The 13,843-nt window shown below is 36.9% G+C and overlaps 1 protein-coding gene across 1 annotated transcript in view; it reads right to left on the bottom strand.

The window, feature by feature from the left end:
- The window catches only part of dchs1a (dachsous cadherin-related 1a), a 101,239-nt gene extending 93,307 nt beyond the window's left edge, over positions 1–7,932 (bottom strand). Inside the window, exon 1 of the mRNA XM_084419055.1 lies at positions 7,629–7,932. The gene's annotated coding sequence lies outside the window, so the exon portion shown is untranslated. The remainder of the gene's footprint in view (positions 1–7,628) is intronic.
- Between the last annotated feature and the right edge of the window lie 5,911 nt (positions 7,933–13,843).

Below are 13,843 nucleotides of genomic sequence, written 5' to 3'. Positions count from 1 at the left end.
ACACACACACACACAATACCTCCAACGTAGATTATGTGCACCAAACCTCTAAATACAACGACCATAAGTCTGTGTGTGTGTGGTCCGGGTAAACCCTACGTTATGGGGACAAAATATCCCCACATAGATGGCAATATCCGAAATCCCCATGAGAAAAACAGCTTATAAATCATCAAGTGATGTATTTTGAAAAGCTAAAAATGCAGAAAGTTATCTATGATGGATAGGTTTGTTCTCCAGACATTGAGGCAATGTCCAAAACATTGTCAAAGGCTGAAAGAAAGTTACACAGATGTGTTCAACGGGCACTGCCACTTTTACTAATGGCTGGAGCAGACCTCCAAAGGGCCGGACATGTACCACAGCAAACGAACCTAGACAACTGCTATTTTGTCCAAGATAAGTTTCTTATTCTTCCATTTAATGCCTTTGAATCCAAGAATATTTCTCTCTCCTCGTAAATCTAAAGGTTGACTATAACGTATTATTCATAAACCATATTTATATAGTAGGGTGTATACAGATCAAACCATTCAAGACGTTGGCCATATATCTTAATATTTTGCTACTTTTATAATAGCATGTTAGAGGTGTTACATCACTGTTTCTGACTTTCCATCTTTGGGCATCTTTCCAGCGCTCTGGGTCATGTGTTTAACCCAGACCACTTAATATGACAAAGGGCTCATGGTTTAATTATAGAAAATGGCCCATTTGAAGAAAAAAGAAAACACTTTGTGTGCAAGGCACAGTCTATCCCTTGACAAAATCTGACACAAATGAAGTGAAAACAAGTCTGCCCTATCTAATTTAAAGAATTTCCACAATGACATTTAATAATGGTTTACAAGCTGTCCACACCTGCTGATTCCAAGCACCTCAGGGCAGTTTTGTGCTTTAAAAAAAAAAAAAAAAAAAAATATATTCCATTCCAAAGAATAGAAGATAGCAGATTTGTGGGTATCTAGACCACTAATATTTCTGAGCAAGTGTTGTAGCCTTCCTCCATTAGCCAGAACTTTCATTCCACACAACGGTTCCAAAGATCTGACAGAGCAGAAAACTGGAGTTAAACAATCCCAAAGAAGCTGCTCTGTTAAACACTGAAACCACTTTGGCCAAGACGCTGGGGATGAAAACAACCACAGCTGGCCAGACCAACACTGATCATCTATCACTCGATGTCCAAAACGTTTTCCCAACCAGTGGAAGAAGTCCACGTTGCTCACGACACCTCAAACAACACTCACGCTGGAAGACTGTAATGACTGCAAACACGGCTTTAAAGAATTATGTTTTTTCTAAAGTTCATTTTGGTTAGATTGAGAGGGCGAATGAGGTAAAGACAATACAGTATATTGGCCCCTTCAGTGTAAATGATGAGTGAGAAAAGACCCTGAAAGCCAAAACGACCTAAAAAAGTAACCCTGAGCAGCCATAAAGTAACACAATCAATCTCAACATTGGGCAACTCAAATATTTCCATTTTAAAACATGTTTAGTGCTGGGCCAAATTAACTTCACGTTGACTATCATTTGATCTCAAGCAAACATGCTGTCACACTGGGATTATTTTCCTAATATTTTATTGCTTTTACAAGATAACCAAAAGAAATCAAAGAAAACAACCAACCTGGCCAATCGTGATCAATTCCAATACAACTTCTGGGTGTTTGAGAAAATCACTCAGATCCAGTGAGACTTGGCAAGAGAAGCCTCATGTTGAAGCACTTATCTACAATAATGGAGTATCTTAAAGATCTGCAAACACCACCCACGCACACACTGCGCCTATAACTAGGGTTGGGAACCAAGAACCGATTCTTATTCAGAACCGGATCCTTATAAAACAATGATAATTATAATGCAGGAACCGACTCCCGAACAAATTACTCTTTTTAGTTAATAAAATACAAATAGTGCAACCTGTGTAGTCCGATTAAAAAACAAATAAGTCTAATGAGTTGATTCTTTTTTTAAGCCAAAAACATACAGCAGAACCAGTACACTCCAATTCCAAAACAAATTACTTTTTTCTTTTTTAGATTTACTTTTTTAAATAATTTTTTGTGGAAATATCTATTCCTTGCAAATACTATAAGAATCATGAATATAGGCCAAGCCATTAAGGAACCAGAATCATTAAGGCGAATCAAACAATCAAAATACTTTGAAAATGTGGATGGGATTGATTAAATGCATTTCAGTGATTCCCATACATTGATTTATTTGTGGCGGACGCCATTGCTCTCAAACAAACTAAAATCGAAAGTGCGATAAGGCTTTGTGTCCTTTCAAAAGACTGTCAGTTTGCGCTGCGCAAAGAGAAGTGTGCACTTCCCTCACGTGATCAGCACGTGATCAGCTCGGCGTCTCAGTTCACAGTGAATGAATGCAGTGAACTCTATCTGTGCATGTGCTGAGTTTAGCGTGCATTTGGAAACGCAGCAGGCACCAGTTACGCATTATTTTCACATTTGCATAGTTGACGATTGCAGCATTTCACTAGATTTGTAATGAGACTTGTGAATGTAAACTTGTTTTCAGCCAAAATAAAAGCTTGACTTTTGACGGCAGTTTCCGTTAAAATAAAAGCTCACATGTTTAACTCTCAAGTATAGAAGTTTGGACAAAACCAATTGTGAAAGTTTCATTTATTTTTCAGTGCATTTGTTTTACAATGTATGGCTATTACTGTCATAATAATGATAGTAAGTTATAATATTATTCCTATGTAGTGTAATATAGACTGATACAATATTACAACTAAAAAGAGGTTTGAGACTCCTTTTAAAGTTCAGGTACAAGTCAATTACTTTTTCTTTGTTCAATTTGCACACTAAATATGGGTTGGAGCTCTTAATTTTGAACTACCAAAGTGCACCAGATTGATAAATTAAATATTTTTTTTACAAAATATTTTACTTTAAAATTTACAAACAAATTATACGGGGGGAGGGGGGGGGGGGTACGTACCGCCTAGAGCAGTGGTTCTCAAACCTGTCCTGGCGTACCCCCAACACTGCACGTTTTCTTTGTCGCCCTAATCAAACACACCTGATTCAACTCATCAGCTCATTATAACATGGGTGAATGAGCTGATGAGTTGAATCAGGTGTGTTTTATTAGGGAGACAAAGAAAACGTGCAGTGTTGGGGGTACGCCAGGACAGGTTTGAGAACCACTGCCCTAGAGGTACCAAGGTCCACCCACCACAGATTCACAAAATCCTGTGGGAAACACTGCATTTTGTGCCACCATCCCTTTACCTTTACTCAATGGTTGAGCTGATCCCACGTTCTCAGTACAGTAGTCCAACATAAGCCATGGTAGATGTGCACCACAGGAGCTGGTGGGAAAGAAGAAAACCACCTGCAGGCCTCAGATACGTGCACTGCTAATCTACATCAGATACATTTGAGCCATGGGGGAAAAAACAAGGCCCTATCAGCCGTGGTTTGGCCAGCATTTAGGATGATCTGGCTTCAGGGGACCATCTTTTTCCCACACCCTCCAACCTGCTGAGTGTGTTTGTGGAAATGTTTGTGGAAGAGGTCTGCGCGCTGAAGAAAACAAAGAACCACACGTGCTGCTGGGTCCTTTGAACATGACACCAGCTGATACAGCTTCGGTTACGGTGCGAAATTGGAAACATCTGGCTGCAGCGGAGGAGTTCAGTACAGAGTTTATGAAATTTACTGTGTGTAGTTTTAACTGAACACAGACTGTACCATCCCATTTGCGGATCATTTCAAAGAGAGGTATCATGTCCGGTATGCCTGTTGCCATATGGAGAACCATATATATTTGAGTTGTTGAACCCACAGTCAAACACATCCATATCAGGTTGAGACGTACAAGCCATAGCCGCAATATTTCGTCTTCCTCTGTCCCTCAGGAGATTCAAGTTACGCCTATTACAAATGCTACTTTGACAGTTATCCATTTTATGTTTATGTACTATCTTAGGCTAAGTCTTTGTCTCTTGGAAAGACAGCTACAAAATACATTGTCTTCAGATTTTTTTACACTGATTTTGGGGGCAAATCTGCAGAAATCCACAGAAAACAACACAAAACAACATTCACAAACAATTTTACCTCTGAAACCTTATATATTTCATCATGGTGAAAGTGACTTTTCAACAAGGAATTAATTAGAGAATCATATGAAGTCATAATAATTCATAAGAGATGGCCTATAATAGTGTTGTCTGTACCAAGTCGGTACTAAAAATGAAAAAATGTGACGCTTTGAGCGCTGTTGAGTGGAATCGTAAACGCCTCTGATTGGCCATTGTGGCCTCTTGAATGTTTGTCTGTGCACAGCATGATCTCCCATCTCTGTGTTTTAATGAATGTATAATTCATGCCATAATTATTAGGCATGCTAAGGGCAACAAACATGTATAACTATGCAAAATCCCAGCTACAGGTGTTCATTATCATATTACAGTTGTCATAAACTGTACACTTACTACAGTGGCAGTCCCCTTGAAAGCAACCAGCAGCAGGGCACAAAGGCATTTTTTCAGTAAATACAAGGAGGTCACAAACTGACCCTACATGGCTTTATAGGACATGTGTACAGACACACCGCCCTTCAGAACCTAATGAGAAATGCAGATGAGGGGCAAGAGCCCTCTGGCATGCAATCTCTGCACACCACTCTGGAGACCAGATGCTCCAACTGCTTACGGTTTTAGAGCTCCACCAGAGACCTGTAAGGATGGGTTTAACTACACCACAGCAGAGGTACTGGAACTGTCTGATCATCAGAGAATCGTTTCCTGAGCCAAAAGGATGAGATCAAGAGTGATGTAAAGTTGTGAGTGTGTGACTGCGCAACGACCCCGCTTTTTTCCCCCAACATCCGAATGGATCTCAGCTCACCCGAGACAGTCCGAGGTCAGGGACGGAGCTGAGAAATTAACCGATCGTCCATTGGGACGAGAGTCTGGTGACATAATCCCTGGAATGTCTTGAAAGCCCTTCAGCATTCGATCTGGTTCTGCTCTGTCTGAGGGTCAGACATCAATTCTGCTGCTATTTTCTTAGCAAACTTTATACATTTCGCTTAGTCTAGAAACTAATAAAAAATGGTTGAAGCTCTAAACCTTTCCTCAGCCCGGCTTGCTCCAGAATCAACTACACTTCCTGTCTAGCACAGTCGCCTTCTAGTTTTATCTTTGATTTATTAGATTCTCAGTGTTTCATTGTGGCTGTTGAATCAAACATGTTGTTCTTATTTAAACACCATTATACTATAAACGACCTGATGCAGTCTGCTTATTTGCGTGAGGAACACGGTTCATTTTCAAGCTCATGACTTCACCTGAACAAACTGAAACACGAATTAACTTGGGATGTGACTGACTAATCTTATGGATAGATCCCAAAACCATGAGTGCGAACATGTGGAGTTTAGCAAACGGATTGTGATGGGCGGGGCGTCATACTCTAATAGCCTCAAAATTCATCGAGAGAGGTGGAAACAGTAGCTTTATATCTGCAGTTTCACACTGGTAACCAACGAACCAGATAAATGGAAGTCAACTGAGCTGAATGAGTGAAAACAACCTTATTATCTTGTTGAATATTAATTATTCTCATCCTCAGAGGGAGATTTGGAATGCGGTCTAGATGAACCCCAGCCAGTCACCAACACAAAAGCACAGCACTTCTCTATGGCTAACAAAAGAATTCCACTGATCAACCAATTTAAGAGGAATGTCTTGCCAGGAGAGAAAATCTATATGCTCTGCCGTGTCAACCAAGTTAAATAAATGACCACTGGACATCTGCCCCTGTTATTCTGCAACTGATTTCCTCTGAGGTCCAACACATTGCCAAAAATATTATCTGAGATACACTGGCCAAGAAAGGTCAGGCTGTGGGTGGCATTAATAAATACATTAAAACTGTCATTTAATTGGAAATGTTGTACGTGATATAGTGGATGCAACACTTTTATTTGTTGAATTTGAAATCAGATACATTCATTTTGTAGGGATTATTCTTTAGTTTGATAAGTAACCTTCCGTTTTCAAGGCGATTTATTAAGCTCACCTCTCAAGGTTTTCACAGGCTGCCACAGCTGCTCCTCTGGCATTTTATGTGTTCTCTAATTCATTCTCAAAAGCAAAGAACTAAAGTTATGCAATACAAATCACCCCCTCAATGAAAAGAAACGTTTGGGAGGCTTTTGCGGCCCGCACATGGGTTACACCAATACAAGCCTAGATTAAAAACAGCAGTGCAGAATATACAAATAACTGTAGCTCAGTGGTCAAACTGCAGCAGTGAACCACAGAAAATCTCTTAACCAGCCGACTTCTACTGTGTATTGTGAGTCATGGTTAAGAAATATAATAGCTCTCTTAACTTAGTATTGATATTAATATCAGCTGCATTATGACAGATTGTCAGATTAATTGCATTGATTCATTACTAACAGTATGGTGCAGGTCTGATTCATTCCAAGAATTTTTTTTTTTTTTGAGTTGCCTAACCTCCATTTCTACCCCTTCTACAAGAAACAAAAACAATGCATGCACGTCCACTTCAGAAAGATTACAATAACCATCATACACATTACGATAACCATACAATAACCACCATAAAATTTACAATCACCATAACCATCATAAATCTAAACTATAGATGCAAACAACTGACCTGAAGATGTATTAAGCCCAAAAACAAATGCAATGTAGACCTACTCAAACAAACAATTTTCTCAAGTCTGAATTACAACTTCTCCCTTGACATCTCAATGGTATCACCAAAGCTTTGGATTGCACATGAAACACTGCAGTAAAACTAAATGCATGGCCATGGACTTCTAAACGTAAGACAATGCTCAATAACCGCAGTAATTTCAATGTCTATTGCAATGAGAAATTCAAAAATCTTTGTTAATGTATATGACATGTACCCAACATGCACAGTGACAAAATTTTACATTATGCTATGCTTCCATTCTAGCCCACAAAGTAGCCTATACACTGCAAGCGACTATGGCAAGCTGTGTTAACATGTATTTCTTAAAACTCACTAGTATCTATCTTTAAGTTACTATTAATTTAATAATAGTAAGTAGTCCAATTGCACCAAAAATCGTGTAATTTTTGTACTAATAACATATTCCAATTGTTAGTTCCTATTTCCAGTAACTAATCATGAGGTCTTGTTCTTTAGTTAGCCTATCTATTCGTTATCTATAGGCCTACTCTTCTACACTATCAGACACTAAGTTTTTTTCAATTTTTTTTCAAATTTTTTTTTTTTTTATCTCAGTTACAGTTGCTTTATTTAATACTGATATTTTGAACAGTAAAACTGGAATAAGTTAGTTATGGAACAGTCCAACTGTCCAAATAGTGTCCAAAATAATAAGTGGCTTATTAGATCGATTAGGTAACTATTGGCTTATTGGGCTATTTATTACAAGTCAAAATATAAGTAGCCTATTAGTGATATCAAGATAGATAGGCTAGTCATTTTTTAAGGAATAAATGTTAAAACGGCTTGCCATAAGCGCGCGCGTTGACTAAAATGAAAGCGTTGTAGTTTTGTCGCTTAATTATGTGATATCAAATCTCAGTTCAATGTCTATGAAACACTTACACTCATCTGTTCGTGCTTTTCAGTGAGAGAGATCCAGTCTGTTTCAACGTTCAACTGCAGGAAAACCACCCAAAAATGAAATGTCGTCTCAAAAAATCCGTTTTAGATTATATCCATCTTCCCACAAGTTAACTTTCGCGTGCCACAATAACTTCCACTAGTATATTTCCAGTTTTTTTGTATTTCCCGTTGTTGTCAAGCTCAGAATACGCTGCACCAGTTCAAAAGGGCTCTGTCCTCCGAACTGAGCGCAGCAGACAGGATGAAATCAGTCCGTCAGCCTCGACAACAGCATCCAACTCCAGAATCCACACTTCCAACACACGCTCTCAACCTCCTCGAGTGAAACTCGACACCAGCCGTCCCACTCCCGCGTGAATATTCATAAAGCACGTGCAAGAGCGTAGTAATAGCGTGACCTCACCGAACAGGGGCGACAGCGAGCCAAAACATTGTGACGTGGTTTGCTCAGACTTTGGTGCCACCAGTCTTTTTCAGAAGGAATTGAATTTATAAATTCTTTAAATTTAATCTAAATGTAAAGCACTGTTTTTAGTACTGTTTATTTGTTCAGAAACATTACCAGTGAGAATAAATTAGTTCACCTTCTGATTTATAATTAATTCAAACCATGCAATCTATATTATATAATACACAGTCATGACATGACAAAAATAAACACACATAAAAAAAAAAAGGTGTAAAAAAAAAGTAATCAGTCATACAGGTTTGCAAATTGCGATGTGGTCTGGGTGAGAGTGAGCGAGCGAAGGCCAAGACAACAGTCAGGTCATGTAACTTCCTCCCATCTGGTGGTTGTCTAAGAGAAGCATGCTGAACGCCCTGGAGGATGTTTACTTTCATCTGCTGCAGAGCTGGAGCCATAACCTTGAATCACTTTCTGACCCCATCAATCCTAGGAGACAACAAAAAGTACAAATCACTGTCTGTTTGCATATAAATCCCTTTGACACAGATAAAGGCAAAGTACTCCTAAGGAACTTGTACTGTACAGAACTCAATAGTTTCATTATGGTGCAAAACACCTTTCCAAATATTTGTATTAATACATATCAGAAATGTATTTTAGCCTCCTATAGGAAACCTCACTGCAGTCTTACTTGGATGGTTTCCCATTCAGTATGTATTAAGAAAAAAAAAAAATATGGAAAGTTCCATTCATCTTATTTAAACTATAAATTGACAGATATTTCGTTCCATATATTTCACTGTGAGTGATCAGTTACTGGACTTAACTTGAAAAAAAATGTAGAAAACCCGTTGCCTTAAAATTATTCAGTAAATAAACTTCATGCTTAATCAAAAAAAGTAATGTGGAATTGTCAAGTTCACATACCTTAATGTTTTTTTTCAATTAAGCATTGTTTATTTACTTAATACTTTTAAGGCAACGGGTTTACTCAATTTTTTTAAGTAAGTGAACTCATTCTATATTATAAGTCCTTCAAGAATAAATAACACTAAAGCACATGCAACAAACAGTGGTTGTGAATTTGTATAAAGCCTCTTTAAGAAATAACGGTGCAATATTTCATGTTTTATTTAAACATATTAGGAATCAATTAATATTTAATATTTCAGCCATTACTAAAAGAGTACAAATAAACCATGAAAATGACCTGAATGTTCAGAAGCGACATGTACTGCAGTCTACATGGTATATCAAGTGATAACGTTTATGAGCCCATGGGATCACAAGGCCATGCCAAAATCTAGATACAAAAATACATTAGACAGGAGATGAAGTTTTCCTGAAAAATATACTATATAGTTTATTTATATGAAAGGAGTTTAGGGAGAAGACAGGCTTGGCAGTCAGTTAGGCTGAAAAATGAAGAAAAAATCTGTCTCGTACACCCTTGAGTCCAAAAAAACTGCTGATGGGAAAGAAAATAAAGATACAGATGCTCTTCCTTCGGTAGCACATGGCTGAGAGACATCTAACTATTATGGGGACAGGAAACAAGGTCAGAAACTTTTGTATGTTTCACTCAGTTATACTCCTAAACAATATGTTTACTTAGTGATGACGTAACTATTATCGACACAAGGTAATAGAGCTGTTCAGTTTGTAGATTTAGCTTAGGATAAGAAAATAAGTCTGTGGTTAACATTACTTCAAGAAACTTTCCTGTTTAATCTACAGCTTACACAATCATTCAAAAGTTTGGGGTCAGACTCTTATGCTCACCAAGGCTGCATTTATTTGATCAAAAATAGTTAAATAGTTAAATATTATTACAATTTAATATATTTTAAAATGTCATTATTCCTTTGTTGACAAAGTTGAATTTTCAGCAGTCTTCAGTGTCACATGATCCTTCAGAAATCATTCCAATGTTGAAAACAGTTGTGCTGCTTAATATTGTTTTGTGAAAACATGCTACATTGTTAAATAGAAAGTTCAAAAGAATAGCATTTATTTAAAATAGAAATCTTTAGTAACATTATAAATGTTTTTACGGTCACTTTTGATCAAATTAATGCATTCTCGCTCAAAAATAGAAAGAGTTGGTATACTGTTAAAAAAAAAGTTGCTGCCTTAAACATCCAAGTTAACTGTACTTAAAAATGTAAGTCATTTCAACTTATATTACATTAAACTGACTTTAAAAAATGAATCTTGTATAACTTGCAAAAAAAAGTTGAAAATTGCTTAACTTATTTTGATGAGTTAAAGCAATGTAAAAACACGGTGTCATAACTTATAGATCATATCATTTATTAACTTGGTCAAGCACGTAAATGCATCCTTGTGGTAGCTGTAGTCCTTGTTAGCATTTCCATTTTTAAAGCATAAACCGTTTCAAAATTCACATTTGCTGTATAAATAGGTGTCATTTATTACTATATCTTCAAGTAAGGTTAACCACAGGCCTTATTTTTCCTATAAATTAAAGACTGGTATGCTTAAAACCCATTATAAACTCCCAAAGGAACGAAATAGCTTTCCAAGCTATAGCCTACAAATTGACGTCAACACTGAAAAGCCCTAGGTTTGTGCACCAGGTTAAAAATGGCCTCCAAAACAGCTATGAATGTATCTGAGCTAATGAACGTTTGCCCACAATTTGGTAAACTCTCAATTAAATGTTTACAACATGACTAAATGTTATTGGGATCTGCAGAGAAACCAGAACATTTGTATCTGGGTGGAGCGGAACCCATCAGGCAAACAAGACCAAGCAAACCCATAAGCTCATTTTCAACATGTAGTTGATTCACGATGTCTGAGTGACCACAGTCATTTCCTGTTGAATTCAAAACTGTCATTCTGTTGTATTTATTTGTTTGCGGGTAAATATGTTAAAACTGAGGCGGGGCGGGGTCATTCTTTTACTCTGTATGATTCGGATTATGACTTTAATGGCAGTTCGCACACTACACTTTGCACAATGAGGTCATGTTTACAATGTTTATTACATGTCAGCTTGATGCATGCTAGAAGGGAGGGTAATGGGTGCAGAGAAAAGTACTTTCAGTACAACATCTTTGATTTGACCGAATAAAATGAAGCGGAAATTAAAATGTATAATTTAGCAGACATTTATCCTAAGCAATTTACTGTAAGTCAATTGCAAACACAGTCCCTCTGAAGCAATTTGGGGTAATAAAAGTCTTAGTTGTTGGACTATCACAAAATAAATCCCCACCAGCACTGCACAAACCGCTTTAATCAGAAGAATTCAATCCAGGCCCTCTGCTGACAGGAGAAATAAATAAATAATATAGACTTAATATAGATTTTTTAGCTAGATTGTCACACCAATTTTAATTTCAAAGCTGAACCATCATAAACAGGATACTATGAAAAACCGAAAAGATTCGTCAGTCTAACGTTGCCGCCAGCAAACTACAGCGAGATACAAAACACATACTGAAAGATTAATCTTACGTTGGAAATGTTTACGGTCTGCACAATGCTAACACTGATTAGGATGATCTATCAGGGGAGCATATGTAGCCAACATGTCAGAGAAGTAGCGGAGACGGCCGAACACTCGTGCATCTGCACGACTGTCTCGGAGCTTTTGTGTAAACCACAGGAAAACACAGTTAAGATGCTTTGAACACATTGCAATGCCACTGTCATTCCTGGAAAAACATTTAAATGAGTTTCCACAAACACATAAATATAAGCAAATTCCTTATCAAATGTGTAAAACAAACTCATATTCAGTGAGAATTCTTTGCTATCTGTTTAAATGTGTTTATATTGGCTGATTTACATCTCTTACTGGTTGTCAACAACATTTTTCCATTGCCATCTTGGTTTTTTTTACTGCAAGGAATCCAAACAAACTCTGTTGCTTATTTCGAATGTTCACATCTCATGCATTTATCACCCAAACATCAAGACTTGCACAGCACAATTGTTTGTTAACTGAGGGATATTGCCCGTTTTAGCTTATAAACCACTCGAGTGGAAAAGCCAGGTAATGTTTTGAAGGATCTGGTGCAGTACTTTGTGGTTAGTCCTTTGGCCACATCACACAATCACAGACTTTGAAATTGCTCCACCATGGCTATTTCAGTGACAGTGGTCTGAGTTATGCTGGTGCGCTTATGCAAGGGTCAGTTGTGATCGGTGGTCTGGCCTATTGATTTGTGATGATATGCTGAGAGATTTATTACAAGACATCATGAAAAGTCATTTTGCTAATTCATTTGGTCAATTATTTCACTCTTGTTACCTCGCTGTTCTAGGCCTGGGAGTTTTTTTTTTACAAATCACAAAAGTTCAAATGTCTGTTTAAAAAAAGCCTCCAAAGCACCTGCTAGTCGAGTCCCTTCACATAACATCAAACTGTCACTTACCTCATTCAAATTGGCTCCCTTTACTGACTGTTTTTCTCTTCTCTTGGCCAGCTTCCCTGCAGTCCACAGCACTGCCGGGTGTGTTTGAGACGAATTTTCATAAGAGAGTGCCTGAAACCTTCCCATCTTGCTGTGAAATCACAAGAGGTAGATTTAGATGTTACTTGTGAACATGTACAGAAAAGGTAATGAATTAATGTTTAAACATATCAGACTTTTTGACAAACAGTTCAGTTTTATTCTTTTTAATATTACCTTAGAGAAAATGGTCCTTACATGCTGCTTGAGGCCCTTATTTGACGGCTCTTCTGTCTGTTTACACAATCCCTGTCATATCAGAGAGACACATCCCTGGCAATCTCAACCGGTCTGTCTGCAGTGATTTACAACTCTGTCAAAATACTGTAGCTTAATTGATGTAATGGATACAGTGTGATCCAGACAGGCTTGATCTTGGTTTATATTTCATTCTTTTCTAACTATACAATAATGGAACGCACCAAAGTCTTGCCAAGCACCCATCTAATAGTATTGCATTCAACCGCAAATAGATGTAGACTTAAACCTTAAATAGTGGGGCACAATGTCATCATGTGCTTTTTAGCTAAATATAAATAGGTAAAACAATTATGAATCAGAAAATAATTTATGAAACAACACATGTGGGCAACACATAATAAAATTAACAAATTATATAAATCATAATATTCAAAATAGATGTGACAACTTTACTATTATCATAATATAAAACATAATATTGAAGTTTGATTTTGGAGAGAATCTTTTTTTTTTTTTTTACAAAATAATTACAATTACAATAACAAAAATTACAGTTTTAAAGTAGCTTGAAACATGCAAAGCAAAGCAAAACAAAACAAAACAAAAAACAAAGCAAACAAAATCGAAAACAATGAAAGACAAAACAAAGCAAAGCAAAAAAAACAAAACAAAGCAAAGCAAAAAAAAAAAGAAAAAGCAAAGCGAAACAAAATGCAAAACAAAAACAAAGCAAAACTAAACAAAATAAAGCAAAGCAAAACAAAACAAATGCAAAGCAAAGCAAAACTAAACAAAATGCAACACAAAACAAAAATCATGTATCTTTGTAAAATCATATCAAAACAAAAACAAAACAATGCAAAGCAAAGGAAAGGAGAACAAAATAAAGCAAAACAATGCAAAGCAAAGGAAAGGAGAACAAAATAAAGCAAAACAATGCAAAACAAAACACATGTAGTTGGACTTTTAACTCGAAACTGAAATATAACTATTATTAATATTATTAAGAACATAAAGATGAAAAACCGCACTCTGTAGTATCTCATATATTTATTTATACCATGTCCACACAGACGCGTTTCAGCCTAAGCCATCAT

The sequence above is a fragment of the Rutilus rutilus genome (genome assembly GCF_951802725.1).
Source record: "Rutilus rutilus genome assembly, chromosome: 9".
Lineage (NCBI taxonomy): Eukaryota > Metazoa > Chordata > Actinopteri > Cypriniformes > Leuciscidae > Rutilus > Rutilus rutilus.
This window is presented reverse-complemented; position numbering and strand designations above follow the sequence as displayed.